The sequence below is a fragment of the Ovis canadensis genome, chromosome 17 (assembly GCF_042477335.2).
Source record: "Ovis canadensis isolate MfBH-ARS-UI-01 breed Bighorn chromosome 17, ARS-UI_OviCan_v2, whole genome shotgun sequence".
Taxonomy (NCBI): domain Eukaryota; kingdom Metazoa; phylum Chordata; class Mammalia; order Artiodactyla; family Bovidae; genus Ovis; species Ovis canadensis.
In genome coordinates, this window is record NC_091261.1 from 24,826,689 (window position 1) to 24,842,152 (window position 15,464).

At 42.4% G+C, this 15,464-nt stretch overlaps 1 protein-coding gene across 11 annotated transcripts in view; it reads right to left on the bottom strand.

Annotated features, from left to right (window-relative positions):
- The window catches only part of GAB1 (GRB2 associated binding protein 1), a 125,593-nt gene that overhangs the window by 84,392 nt on the left and 25,737 nt on the right, over nt 1-15,464 (bottom strand). The window contains exon 1 of one of the 11 annotated variants that reach the window (XM_069556826.1): nt 3,450-3,747. The exons of 9 other annotated variants lie outside the window; for them this stretch is intronic. The gene's annotated coding sequence lies outside the window, so the exon portion shown is untranslated. Of the gene's footprint in view, nt 1-3,449; nt 3,748-15,464 lie in introns of those variants that run through there. One more of the 11 variants, XM_069556821.1, reaches the window with a different exon arrangement.

Sequence of the window (15,464 nt, forward strand, 5' to 3'; positions counted from 1 at the left end):
TCCCATACGAGGCAAGGGACAGTCTCAGTAACTCTCCCCTTTAAAGTCACATGACCAGCAAGGTGGATAGGCTCCTGGGCATTTGAATGAAGCCAAAATCTTCTAGGGCTTCCCAGGTGGCTCAGTGTAAAGAATCTGCCTGCCAAGCAGGAGACCCAGGTTCGATACCTGGGTCCAGAAGATTCCCTGGAGAAGGCAATGGCAACCCACTCCAGCATTCTTACCTGGGAAATCACATGGACAGAGGAGCCTGGCAGGCTGCATGGGGTCACAAAGTCAGACACAACTTAGTGACTAAAATCACCAATCAACTAAGATGTTCTACACTAAAATCTAGAAACTCCCAGAAAACAGGATACTTTATGCTTTGGGAAACAAAAATATTTCCAGGATCAGTAAAGTCAAGTTTGCCTTTCTTCTAACCTATAAACAAGGTAACCTCTTGAGAAAACATTATAATTTTATAGGGAGCTTGTGACTCAAAAACAGAACCACAATCATGTCATAATGCTTTGGGCACGAGAACTAAGACTGCATGTGAGAGCTGCCCCTCCAAGCGGGCCCAGGAGACCCCAGGGAGAGCCAGGAGCAGCAGCAATCCTGGCCCCACCACGTTCCCTCCCTTGCTTTATCAGACGCAAGATTAAAAAAATCACCCTCCTCCTCATCATCCTGGGAAAGATGATACAACCTTCACCAAAGTCAGAAGGCTCAATTATTCACTTCTACTTGACCCCAATGTCCTAGATTTGATCAAGAGAGAGACTTAAAACTGGCAACTGCGGCCCAGCCTGAAAAGAGGGAACAGAGGCCACATTTCATCCTTAGGAACCAAGGGAGTCGCTACAGGCAAGCTCACCACACTTGAAGGCAGAGGTTCCAGAAATAAGGACACATACAAAAACACTTAAGTACAGACAAGCAAGCCTGGTGTCAATTCAAATACAATCCTACGGACAGATGTTAAAGACTCGGGGGTAAAAGGGAATAGTGGTGGCTTCATGTATTTCCAGTGTCATGTCAAAGTATCCTAATATGTTTTTTTGGTAAGCCTGCCTGGTATGAGAGAGAAATGCTATGAAGAAAATGTCTCTTCATTTTTCAACCAGGTCTGGATAACATGAAGATATGTAAGCTGGATGACACAGTTGAGGGTGGTGGTTGTTTAGCCTCTCAGTCATGCCACCGCATGGAATGCAGCCCTCGACTCCTCGGTCCATGGAATTTTCCAGGCAATGATATGCAGCCCTCGACTCCTCGGTCCATGGAATTTTCCAGGCAACGATACTGGAGTGGATTGCCATTTCCTCCTCCAGGGGATCTTCCTGACCCAGGGATCGAGCTCATGTCTCCTGTGTCTCCTGCCTGGCAGGCAGTTTCTTTACTACTGAGCCACCCGGGAAGCTCATCACAGTTAAGGGTAGTGACAATTATTTGAAAGACCATCCTCAAAGAATATCCGTTATTGAACTGCTGTGACCTGAAGGAATGGCCTTGGTCATTATTCTTTTTTAACTGAATGCTTCTATTAATCACTTAGAAGAAGTCTGAGACTATGCTTATCAATTTTGTAGATGGCATGAAGTCAGATGAAAGATAATATTCAGAAGGATCTGAATGTAGAAGACTGCACGGACAGCAATGAGATGACATTTTCATAGAGATAGATAAGAGCCCCGCATTTAAGTATAATATCAGCTGTACCAAAAGAATGCTAGAGACTTTAATAGTATTGTAAAAGTGAGAGTCAGAAGTAACACAGTTGTTTAAAAAGAAAAGCAAATTCAATCCACGGCTGCATCACAACAATTAATAACCAGATCAAGGGAAGAGACAGTCTACTAGGTGACACCCAAGTTGAAACCACATCTAGAGAACAGAGGTAAACCCTGGGAGCAGTTTTTCAAGAGGAAATTGATGGTCTAGAGAAAGCCTAGGATGGTTAAGAGTACAGAAATCATACCATCTGAGAAACTGTTGACAAAACTGGGAAGGTCTGGCCTAGAGAACACTCTCTGGGGGATATGATGGCTTTCTTCAAGTACTGAAAGGTTATTCTGGGAGCACAGGGAACTATATGCAATAGCCTATGATAAACCACAATGGAAAAGAATATGAAGAAAAAAACCATATATGTATAACTGAGTCACTTTGCTGTACAACAGAAATTAACACAACATTGTAAATCAACTATACTTGAATTAAAAAAAAAAAAAAAAGACTTATCCTGGGAACATCCCCTGAAAGAGTTCGGGTTTGCCAATGACCTTCTAGAATGTAAATGCAACACTCCAGGCCCAGGAGGACAATCAGAAAGCTAAGGAAACACAACCTCTGTGTCCTGCACTCTGTTGACACAGCCTAAGGCGGAACGGGGCTTTTGGCAACAGCTGACTCAACGATTTAAGATTTCTCGTGTGAACCAAGTGAACGGCTTTCAGGCTCAGCAGTTAGCACCACTGGTCGGTTGCCACATTATACATTTCTGTGCTCAGCATCCGCTTCAATCCACTAGAATGTAAGTTTCACGAATGCAGGAGTTCTGTTCACAGCTGAATATTCCACACCTAGAACAAGTCCTGGCCCCTAGCGGACATTCAGTTAATACATACTGAATAAATGAAGGACCGTTAAACAGCCACCAACAAAAAAGCTATAACAGGGACAAAAGATAAAGGGCAAGACAGTAGCCTGGTTCTGCACAGCTCCAAGAGAACAAACAACCACTCTAAGTTACAGGAAGGAACTTTCAATCCAAGAAAAACCTCCCTAATCATTATGACTGTTCCACAACAGAACAAGCTGCTCCTTCAAGTAAAGTTTTGTTCTCTATAACTGCAAACATTACATTAGATGTCTATTCATCTACTAAACTAAATGAATAGGAAGTCTGCACGAACTGGGTAACCTCAAATACGTCTGAGACTTGATGATTCTTCATAGAAACAAGTTACATGGCATCAGTGAGGATGACTGGGATGTCCCCTTTAATATCTGGGCTGGACAATTTCCAGCCACTCCACCTGATCCACCCTCCACCTGGTCCTGTCCTGCTCTGAGCTGGGGGATGCGAACTTAAGACCACATCCTGTGTCATGTCTGGTTTTCTGGCTTTGGGATGAGTGGTCAATGGGGATAAGAGAGAGAGAGGTCAGAGGGCAAGGGACTGAACCTCTGGCTGCAGGCCTATGCGTCCCTTGACCAGAGTCCTCAGCTCCTGCAAGGCATCCATCGCGACACAGCCACCCACCCTAGGGTTTGGGAATATACCTTCCTCTTCCCTCTTCAGGTGCAGGCACTGGCCCTTGCCCAACACTCCTACTCACCCTCATATGCTCGCTCTTTGGGGAAGCAGTCTTTTGATTCAGTGTACCTCAGATTATCCAAGTGGAGTGTGCCACTTGCTTCCCACCAGCCCTGGCCCACATATCAGCTAGGTAGGGACTCACCCAGTGTCTGTCTGAATGCTCCCAGGGACCAGCAGGTTCTGGAGGGCTCTGGTGCCCAGCTCTAATTGTCAGACATGCCTCTTTTCTATTCAGCCAACTCCGTCATTCTCCTTCATTCATTTTAGCGCAGCTATGATAACACTAGGCTTTTCACAGCTTTGAATCCAGCTTTCAAAACCAGTCACGACACCGGGAAGGCAGTGGAGGCTGCAACAGTTTGTAGCCTGTCTCATGTCTCAGCAGAACCGCTTAAGCAGTTCAATTTCCTGTGCATTCTGTAACAGCAGCTTCCCTGTTTAGCAAGCACCCTGGCTTCACAGTCAATCATTCCTTCAGAAAAAGGAAGCCGTGGCAGGTTGTCACACAGCGGTATCAAACTTTGGACACCAACAGCCGTTAACAGGAAATCATGTATATATTATGTTCTTCCTCCAAAAACGAGTTTATGAAAACAGGCAAACACCACCAAACTTCTCTTCTTCATCACTTTTTATGGAGGCTGCCTTTCTGCGGGAACTAGAATAATAGAATGTTTTCACCCTGCGTTGATTTTTATCTTATAAAGAATGTATCCAGTAGGGAAATAGTGTGTTTTCTTACTGCTAATGGAGTAGTACAAAATGAATGAAAATATTTGGTAAGAACCAGTATTTCTTTTCACGGCCTAGTGTCACAGCAACCATTAAGCAAACAAAACATCAGGTGGGAAAACAGCACATAAACCTAGATGGATTTAGACAAAAGAAGATAAAGACTGCTTTTTAAGTTATTAAATAAAGAGGGGAGAAGGCAATGGCAACCCACTCCAGTACTCTTGCCTGGAAAGTCCCATGGAAAGAGGAGCCTGTTAGGCTGCAGTCCATGGGAACAAAATCTTGAGAACTGCCCAAAATATGAAGAAAAACCTTCATAGGAATCTACTGCCAAAAACGATGATTTGCATATCATAATTATTTTTAATTGTACACATTTATAGAAATTTGGCATCTGTGGCAACTTCTGAGTATTCATTGGAAGGACTGATGCTGAAGCTGAAACTCCAATACTTTGGCCACCTCATGTGAAGAATTGACTCATTGGAAAAGACTCTGATGCTGGGAGGGATTGGGGGCAGGAGGAGAAGGGGACGACAGAGGATGAGATGGCTGGATGGCATCACTGACTCAATGGACATGGGTTTGGGTAAACTCTGGGAGTTGGTGATGGACAGGGAGGCCTGGCGTGCTGCGATTCATGGGGTCGCAAAGAGTCAGGCATGACTGAGCAACTGAACTGGACTGAAGACAGGTAGAAATGGAGAAGATAAAAATGAAAGCCATAGGACTCCTCTGGTGGTACAGCAGATGGGAATCCACCTGCCACTGCAGGAGACATGGTGTCAATCCCTGGTCAGGGAAGATTCCACAGGCAGTGCAGCAACTAAGCCCGTGAGCCTCAACTACTGAAGCCCACGCGCAGAGCCCACGCCCAGCAACAAAGGCCCGGCACAGGCAAATATAAACAACTAAAAGAAGTATAAGATTTATATGAAGAAAATATGAAAAAAAATTTACAAAATACAAGCCTTAAAAAAAATGAAAGCCTTAAAACTTTCATTATAATTCCTCCTGCAACAAGTTCTCAAACTGCTCAAATGTCTAAGTTTTGGACAATCATAGGATGATGGGACAGCATTATCTATTCCAAAAACAGTACAGACTATTTGGGGGAGTGTGGGGAACCACTGTTATAGAAAAAACAGAAGCTAAGTGAATCCTGAGAGTTTAGGTACTTACTTCTTCCAACAGCATGCAGCTGTCCCGTTCTGCCTGGGGCTCCCTTTCTCTGACCTTTGACCGTGTAATGTAATTGGCACTAGAATATGACATTCTTTGCCACACTGGCAGGAACCTCTGTTTCATCTTTTTTTTTCTTTTTTCCTTCAAAACACTAGGACCTACCAGTAACATCTTTCTTCCTGTTCAAAGTCCTGTGGATGGAGCCGAAAACACTAGTCTAGAAGCAGAGTCCCTCCCCTGTTACCCCTGAGGGGAGCCTCTGTCAATGGCCTCATCATCAAAACTTAGCTCCTCCTCCGAACTGGCTCAGTCGGTTAAGAATCCGCCTGCAAAGCAGGAGACCCAGGTTCGATCCCTGGGTTGGGAAGATCCCCTGGAGAAGGAATGGCAACCCACTCCAGTGTTCTTGCCTGGAGAATCCCATGGACAGAAGCACCTGGCAGGCTATAGTCCATGGGGTCGCAAAGAGTCATACAGGACTGAGCAACTAAACGATCACCACTTCAGAATTTGCAGCTCAACCCCTGATGTAATGTCAGTCTAAACACAGCTTCAGAAAAGCTGAAAGATGTGCCTTCAAGCCCTTGCACTGAGGGGCAAATTTATGACAGCCTGTTTTATTGAGGCTTCAGTGGTAACTGGTTCCTAGAACTTACTCCTCTGGGAGGGAAGAAGAAAAAAGCAAACATTTAAGGACATATCCAAATATGACACATCTAATATCAAAGTGAAAAGCAACTGCTCTGGGCCTCTTCTGTAAAGAGACACGCTCCAAACATTCTCCTCATTGGACCACCATCTCTTGCTCTCTCCCATTTCAATTTGGGGCTTCTAAGCATACGTACAAACTACAGAATCTCCTTTCTAGAGACAGTGAAGATTTCCCCAGTCCTGCTACCAGACCCTGGATTCAGTCCAACAAACACGTATTGAGTTCCAGTTATGTGCTAGACACTGGGTCACTATGCTTATGAGAATACATGTTTTTCCAAAAATGTAGGTATCCTCCTTCATTCCTGGTTCAGGTTTTTGGTATCCTGACTAGCAAGAGTAATGATCAATTATGGCCTTAGTCTTAGCACACTGAAGTGATCTCCAATGTTTTCATTCACTAATTTAAAAACTGGTATCGGTCACTCAGCTGTGTCCAGCTCTTTGTAATCCCACAGACTGCAGCCCACCAGGATCCTCTGTCTTTGGAATTCTCCAGGCAAGAATACTGGAGTGAGTTACTGGGATCTTCCCAACCCTGGGATTGAACCCGGGTCTCCTGCATTGCAGGCAGATTCTTTACCATCTGAGCTACCAGGAAAGCCCATATTTACTGACTTTTGGCTATTTGCAAGGCTATTTCTAATAGCAACAGAAAATTTGAAATGAGGGAAAGTGTAACCATGGGGGTCGCAAAGAGTCGGACACAACTAAGCGACTAAACTGAAGTAACCAAAAGCACAAGCTGAAACTATGGCACAAAGAACTGTGACAATTTGAAAGAAGAGAGATTACTTATCACTCAAGGGATCAAGGGAAAAAAAATTCTAAAAGGAAGTAGCACTTTTTTTCATTTTTTTTTTTAGTTGGAGGAAAATGGCTTTACAATGATGTGTTGGTTTCTGCCATGTAACAACATAAATCAGCCATAATTATACATATATCACCTTCCTCTTGACCTCCCTGCCCTCGCTCCATCCCACCCCTCTAAGTCATCACAGAGCACCAAGCTGGGCTCCCTGTGTTATTCAGCAACTTCTCACCAGCTATCTATACTACACATGGCAGTGTCTGAAACTACCCCCTGACCCAGCAATCCCACTACTGGGAATATAACCTGAGAAAACAGTAACTGAAAAAGACGCATGTACTGCAATGTCCACAGCAGCGCTATTTACAACAGCCAGAACATGGAATCAACCTAGATGTCCAACAACAGGTGAATGGGTAAAGAGGGTGTGGTACATATACACAATGGAATATTACTCAGCCAAAAAAGGAATGAATTTGAGTCAGTCTGAATGAGGTGGATGAACGAAGAACCTGTTCCACAGAGTGAAGTTAAGTCAGAAAGAGAAAGGTACTGTATATTAATGCATATGTATGGAATCTAGAAAACAGTAGTAATGAACCTATGTACAGGGGAGGTGTGGAGGCGCAGACATCAAGGACAGACTTCTGGACACGAGGAAGTAGCACTGGAGCCAGTCTTCAAACCAAGAAACAGCACAGTGAAAACCCAGCCATGAAAAGGGCGGGATGTGAACAGAGGGAGGGAAGAGAGAACAGCCTTGGGTAACTGCAGAGGGTCTTCATGATCACAACATTTTTAATTAAAAAGTAAATTTAATCCACTTTGGATAAGCCACTTGTGATATACCTATACAATGGAAGGGTACTTGGCAATAACAAGGTGTAATGTTCTCATATATGCCAACAACAGGGCTGAACTTCAAAAACATTAGGCCAAGTGAAAGAAGCCAGATACTACAAGAGGCCACATATATAATTCCATTATATGTAACAGCCAGAACAGGCAAATCCATATAGACAGAAAGTAGATTAGCGGTTGCCTGAGGCTGGTGGGAGGTGTGTTGCAGGGAGATGGGAATTACTGATAATGTCTGGGATTTCTTTTTTCAAGGTGACGAAAATGTTCTGGAGTCAGATAGTGGTGACGGATGTATAGCTCTGTGAATCTACTAAAACCCAGTGAACTGCACGCTTACATGAAAGGGTGAACTTTATACCTCATAAGAGCTGTTAGAAAATAAAATCAATTTACTTAATATTTATGTTTATATAGAATTCAATGCCTAGGCTAGTGCCCTATATGTATTTTTCACTTTGACATATGTATTAATGATGTACAGAGGAATACCACATACTTATATAACACAAAACATAACAGCAGGTTGAAATTTTTAAGGTTCACTGTCCTAAAACTTTCCTAGAAGAAATGAATCTATCTATCTTAACTTTCCAAATCAGGTGCATTTCGGGTATTAAAAAATAAATGACAAAATAAGTTATGCAAAGATTTTAACACTTGAGCACAAAGTAGTTAGTGTAAGAGATCAGTGTCCTTTATATGGCATAAACTTTAATTTTCGAATGCCATTTTTATTGAAACTCAGGGCTGTATTCCATCATATGTTTTCTAAGACCATATAAAAAAGACCGATCACAAACTTTCAGATGCCAGTTTTGTGTGTGTTGATGGTTCATTTTTTTCGTTCTTAATTATAGAAAATGGCCTAATATTAGAATTTTTAAATAATTTTTATTGCTTTTCGGTGACACTGTGCATGTGGGATCTTTGTTGCCCAACCAGGGATCGAACCCATATCCCCTATGGTGGAAGCATGAAGTCTTAACCACTTAACCACTCTTAACCACTGGACTTTCCAGGGAAGTCCCTGATATTTAACTTATTCTGTCTTCCTCTGAGAAAGACTCAAAAACTTTAGAAAGCTACTGATAACAGTTTCCTCTTCTGGGTCATATGTACCGTAATTTTCTGATTTTGAGCCTTGCGACGTACACAATGAACTTAGGAGAAGTCAAATTTGACTCATCATGAGCACAAGTCTAGCTAAATATCCATTTTATAAGTAAAAGGAAACGAAAGTGAAAAAGATAATACAGAAGCACATAAAATGATAAAAAGCTTGCTGATTTTACACCATGGCATGCACTTATGGAAGGCACAGATGGAAGGACAATGTCTCACAACGTGCCAACGTGGAGACTGTGAAGGGGCCTGAACGTGGCGCCAGTGACAGATTGCTCACTGTGTGCCTGTTCCGTGCCAGTTGTCAAGAAAAGCATCTCCCTCATTTCAAAGTTGGTCCATTACTCTGCAACAATCTGACTTTCTCCTGCAAGGGGAGCTTTAGTTAGAAGCAATCTTCCAATAAACTGGCAGAAGGGTCTCTACCTTTAATTTCTATAATGGTGAAAGAATAATGAGTATCGATTAAACCAGGTTAATATGCGTCCACATTAGATAACGATCTCTTTTTGTCAGTAGGAACAGTGAGATGTATACCTGCATGAATTAACATTCTGTATTAAACAGAACAGCAAAGAAAACTGAACGGCTTACAGAAGCAAATTGCTGAATAATTTATGAATTGTTCTATCACTAAAACTGAACTCCTCAAATGTGCGTTTTCAATTTCTCATAACTATGGGGTCCAGATTCTGGCTAAATATTGATTTTTACATTAAGAGAAACTGCCAAAATGATGAATAAGAAACCAACAAGGCAAGGAAATATGTAACCTGTTAGTAGTTATTGTACAGATGAAAAAATAACACTCTAAACTGTACTTATAAATTCAAGTTTAAGCACTAAATCAGAGATTATCCTGTAACCCTGATCACTAAATGGAATTCCTGAAGTGAGACACAGTACCTGTTACTCTCCAGATCCTGAGAGAAAACAGTCATTAATCCACGTGCCAGAAACAGTTAATATATTACTTGAATTATAAAATTTAATTTAAAATAAGAGATCCAGCGACAAAGAAGTTTGTGGTTCAAATCATTTGAAACTACCTACCAGGTAACTTTTCCAAGTGTTAAGGCAGGCCAAGACTATTTCCACACAACCGAATGATTTTTTACTCCAAGGAGTTCCAAGTATTTCTTATAAATATCTGTAGAATTTTTTATATAAACATCCAGATTTCCCACATTCCAGTTCCCAGAAACTAGATTCCATTCAAGTATTTATTAAGATGTGCGGGTAAATGACTTGGGGAAGGGAGGACATCACACTGACACACTTTCATGTATCTGAAGAGATGCTGTGTTGTGTGCATGTGTGTGTGTGTGTGCGACGGTGACAATGGAGAAAGAATATATACTTGCTGTAAAAATTCAGAAAATTACAGGGGAGCATTTTAAGAATATATGGTAAACCTGAGACCCATACATATCCTCGAGAAATATGTATAGTTTCAAAATAAAGCCCCACCGCTCTATTTTTATGTCAATTTCATGATGCATCCAGCTTCATTCGTTTCATGATAAAAAGCTGGAATAGAAATAAACGGTTTGGGACTTCCCTGGTGGTCCACTGGCTAAGACTCCACATTCCCCAATGCAGGGGGCCCAGCTGGATCCGTGGTTAGGGAACTAGATCCCACATGCTGCAACTAAGAATTTGCATGCTGCACCTAAAGAACACACACGCTGCAGTGAAGACCCAGAGCAGCCACATAAAGAAATAAACAAAAATATTTAAAGTAAATAAATGGTCTACTCCTGGATTTTTCATTCTCAACAACAAAGACAAACTCAAAAGGACTTAAAAGCTGTAACATCAACGTCACTATGCTTTCTCCGTTATTAATCACAGATACATTTTATAACAGAATCACATGTGACAAGGAAAATGAGCAAATGAATATAGCAATTCAAAACTACAGAATTACCGAATATCAGGGCTGAAGTGCCCTTGGGCGCTACAGAAGGGCAATTCCTATTTAAATAGAAACGTGACTGTGAACTCACCAGGAGGCAGCCCCTATTTGATTCACCTGTGTGTCCTTACAAAGCTCAGCATGTGCCAGGCACTCCAAATATATTTGAAACGAACTATCATGTTTGTTGGATGAAGGAAATCCATTTTAATGTAGTCGTTTATCCTCTTAGAAGGAAAGACTTCTGGCTCTGCTCCTTCTACAAAGAAATGGCTTATTGTTCATTTATATATTAGTAATGAATAAAAGCCTGAACACAAGATCATGCAATGATAGTCCTCTACTAATGGAAAGGGTGTAATTCAAAAGTTTGTATGTAAGTAGCTTCACTTGAGCTCAGAGGGCATTTTCCCATAGAAACAAGTGGAGCATAATGGCTCGCGTCTCTGGCCAGCCCACAAAAACTTCCTTAAGTATATAGCTCCAACAGACTGACCACTGCAAAAGAACGTGCCTTGGGAAAGTGTCCAGCACCCCTCTGTGGGAACCATCCTGCTGCTGCCCGGAAGGCAGGCTCCTTCAAGATGAGAGATGTGGGGGTACTTCCCCAGCGGCCCTGTGGTTAAGACTTTGCCTTCCAATGCAAGGGACACGGGTTCGATCCCTGGTTGGGGAACTAAGGCCCCACATGACAAGGGTGTGGTCCAAAAGGAAAAAAGAAAAGATTAGCAATGTGGAGATGAGCAAGAACTCAGAGCAGGGCAAAGCTGTCGGGAATGACAGAGAGAAATGATGGTTTACTCTCCCCCGCCACCCCAAACTCGCCTTCGGTCCTTCACTCTGCCTCTCAGCATGCATATCTGGAGCATCTTCTATAGGTCTGGCACTGTGAGAACCCTGGGTGACATAGCAGAGACCAAAATCCACAGGTTTTTATCCTTCCAGAGCTTATAGTCTCATAGGGAAGACAGACACTGAAGCATCAGAAAGGCGAATGGGGCAAGGCTGAGAGGGGAGCAGGGACAGGTCTGGAGCAGAGAGAGCCAAAAAGGAAGAGTATTTAGAAACATGAGGTATCGTTTCCTCTTTGAGCTTCCATCTGCACTCATTTCCTCACTGGGGTGGAGGAAATGAGGGGCAGGAACGAACAACCGAAAAGGTGATGTAGCGGCGTTGCTCCTGGTTGACGAGGTTCCGCTGAGCTAGGTTCTCAGCTTTCCCAAGGAAACTGTGAGCTGCCTAAAGGCCTGAAGAAGCTTTTTTTTCCTGATGAAATCAGCCAGAGGTTTCTGTTGCTTACAACTGAAGATCCTGTCTGATATACCAAGTCACGTGACATTTTATTGCTTTGGGTCAAAGGCCACTGTAAGATTTACAGAGCAAAAAAATACAGTGAGATCCCACCAGTAAGTCAGGCAATCAGAGTGAGAGGCCGGACAAGATGTTACTGAGCATTTCTGAAGTCATTTCTTACAAGGAACGACAGGATGATTGTATCAGCATGCCGTTTTAATAGTAGTACCTAAAATATGGTGGGGTTTTTTTTCCTTTTTCCAATCAGGCTGAGAGATACAGAACACTGGCCATCTCCTAAAAAGCATTCAGTTCCATTCTCACATGTTTAAGGTATCCTATGGCTCAGGAATCCCAGTCGCTTCCTCCAAAGACTTGAATTTTTATCTCCCTGCTTGATTATTCCAAAGAAACTATGATACCATTAAGCTAGCTCAGGCGATAGCATCACCTGTATTAGACTGATAGAAAAATTTTAAGAACACACATCCTTGGGGAAAAGGCCAGGTAGGAAATGAAAAGTGTAATTTTTGAAACTAGAAAAATGTACTCATATCCTTTATCTTTAATTAGAATTGATACGTCCCCTACAATGATCTAACTTCATTCACCTTGAATAATGCTTTTAATAATAATTTCCCTTAGTCACTATAAACTGTATAGAAATTCATATTTCATTTTCCTTTTGGCTTATTATCAACAGCTTTGACCACTGCTTCTTTAAAAAAAAAAACAAACAAAAAACTGGCCTAGCTGTGAGGAGTGTGGAATCTTAGCTTCCCAACCAGGGATCAAACCCATGCCCCCTGCATCAGGAGCTCAGAGTCTTAACCACTGGACTGCAAGGGAAGTCCTTTACCACTGCATTTTGAAGAAAAAAAAATTTTTTTTTCCCCAATAAGACTCACGTGATTTCATGAGTAGCAATCACATGAAAAACAAAATTCTGGCATATGAAAAAATTCTAACAGTAAGCAGCAGGATTCTGAGAAAAAAAAGCAATGCACAAGAAAACTTTTTTTAGTATGATGGCAAGAGTTTGGGAAAAAGGAACTTAGAGGAAAAAGTTTGTGTTGCCGGTTATTCACCCACTTTTTTTTTTTTTTTTTTTGCTATTTTTGCAATGTCCAAGAAAATTTTATTTCCTAAACTTAATTTTATTTTCTATTTTGTTCTCCAAAGGTCTCACAATCTTCTGATTGTAAACTCCAGTAGTCAACCACTATAAAGATGATAATTCCATGGATGTAAGTTTCAATTCAACACATAAAAAGGACAGAATAATGTATTTTTGATCTCAAACAATAAAAGCAAATTTAAAACACCAAAAATGATGTAAAAAAAAAATCAGAATTGGAAGAATGTGGACTGTTTGGTAATTTTCGTGCCTCTGAATACTGATTTTTTAAAAAAATGTATGTGATATATATGAGATTATTTTCCTCTCAGTATTTCAGAGAAGGACAGAGTGGTGAATCTAGTTATACAAAGAAAGCTTCTGTCTGTAAGCCAGGATTCATGTGAAGTTAGGTTATTTGCAGAAGGCCATATAGTTTTATGCTACACTCATAAAAGAACCATTTCCTCTTCTACTCTTTAAAATCATTATTAATGAGAGATACTGAAAAATCAAGCATGCTGCAACCCGCCTGACCTTCAGAAATAAGAAGCTCTTTTTAGGATATTTCAAACTGAGAGTGACTCATGGTGGGTAAGCGGGTTGCTGTTAAACTGAGATCTCGAGTTAGCGTTCCCTGGTCTCCTCGCTCAGAGAGGAGTGCCTAAAAGGGTACAGGCAGAGGCTGTAACCGGGCAGGTGGGGGTCATCACCATCACTTTAGGTTGACAAACTCTCTTGGCTCTGGGCACCCCTGCAAACCTCAGAAAGGCCCTGAATGGAAGGGCAAGGCATTCAAGGAAGACTTTAAGAATATCCACGAGGGGATTCCACCTTCCAGGTGGGGTGCGTGTGTGAGTCGTGTGCAACTCTTTGCGGCCCCTTAGACTGTAGCCCTCTGGGCTCCTCTGCCCATGGAATTTTCCAGGCAAGAATACTGGAGTGGGGTGCCATTTCCCAGGCCAGGGGATCTTCCTGACCAAGGGATGGAACTAGCATCTCTTGAGTATGAAAAGGACACACTTACCATGGAAGGGGACACGCAGCTCTACAGAGGGTTCAGAGAACTCACACGAGAGACCGTGCACATCTGCCAGGAAGTTCAACAGACAAGGTCAGAGGATGCAGTAAGCCTACAATCAGGGGCGAGTGAAGCCCGGCAGGTCAGCATAACCCTGCCAGGGGCAGGCACCTAAAATGCTCAGCACAAAGCACGTGGACACGTTCTCTCGCTGTGCTCTGAACTAGGAAGGGGACAAGACTCAGTCATCTAGTGGCTTCCTCCTTCATTGTTTTCACACTGGGCACAGATGGATGAAAACGGTCCCACTGGTGTGCTGTGTCCGTTTCTGCTCGTGTACACAGCTCATTAACGGACACAGTTAACACCTGCTTTCCGGATCTGACGTTTCTGGTATTGGACAAGGCATGCTGGTTGTCATCTGCACTGAAGAGTGGTCCTCTGGCCAGGCGTTGCTATAGTTTCACGTGGATTTCCTGTTCCTAATGGGAAACAGAAATGTACCCACCCCCAGCCCCAGGAGGCAGAACCTGGGCCACCTGACAGCTGGGCTCCTCTGCTACATCCCTCCTTAACTACTGGTTAACTTTTAATCCATTTAAAATGTTATCCCACATTTACTTAGCCCGGCAGTTTATAACAAACCCACCAAACAGGACAGGCCAGTCTGGATTATATAACAGGTAAATAAGCCAGGGCGCTGAGGAGGGAGCTTACAGCAGGATGAGCTGCAGGGATGGTTAAACTGGTTCAACCTCATGACACCTGAAGACAGCCTTTCCACTCACTGCTCCCTCCTAGAACGTCTAGAATAAGGAGAAGACAAAAACCAACCCCCAAAAGTTCATCATACGTATCCCCACAAATACTGACTAATAAGTCACTAAAGGGCTTCTCTGGTGGCTCAGTGGTAAAAAAATCTGCCTGCTAATGCAGGAGACCAGGGTTTGATCCCTGGGTTGGCAAGATCCCCTGGAGAAGGGAATGGCAACCCACTCCAGTATTCTTGCCTGGAGAATCCTATGGATAGAGGAACTTCGTGGGCTCCGTCTGTCCATGGATTACAAAGAGCCAGACAAGACTTAGCAACTAAACAAGTCACTACAATCAATTAAAAGGGACACTAAAGTAATATTTAGATTTCATTTATTTTTTTTTAAGCTGGTAAACCTACCAAATAACTCATGTTTGGACCTAACAATAGTAACACATTATAAAGAGATCATCAGTACCTAGTAGCTTTTCCCCACACACACATGTTATCAATTTAAATGTGGGCCAAGTGCCAGAACTCAACTTTTACCAATGTGTTCTATGACTTGAATAAACTGTTTTATAATTTCAGACATGTACCGTTTAAAAAACATCTTATATATCTATCAT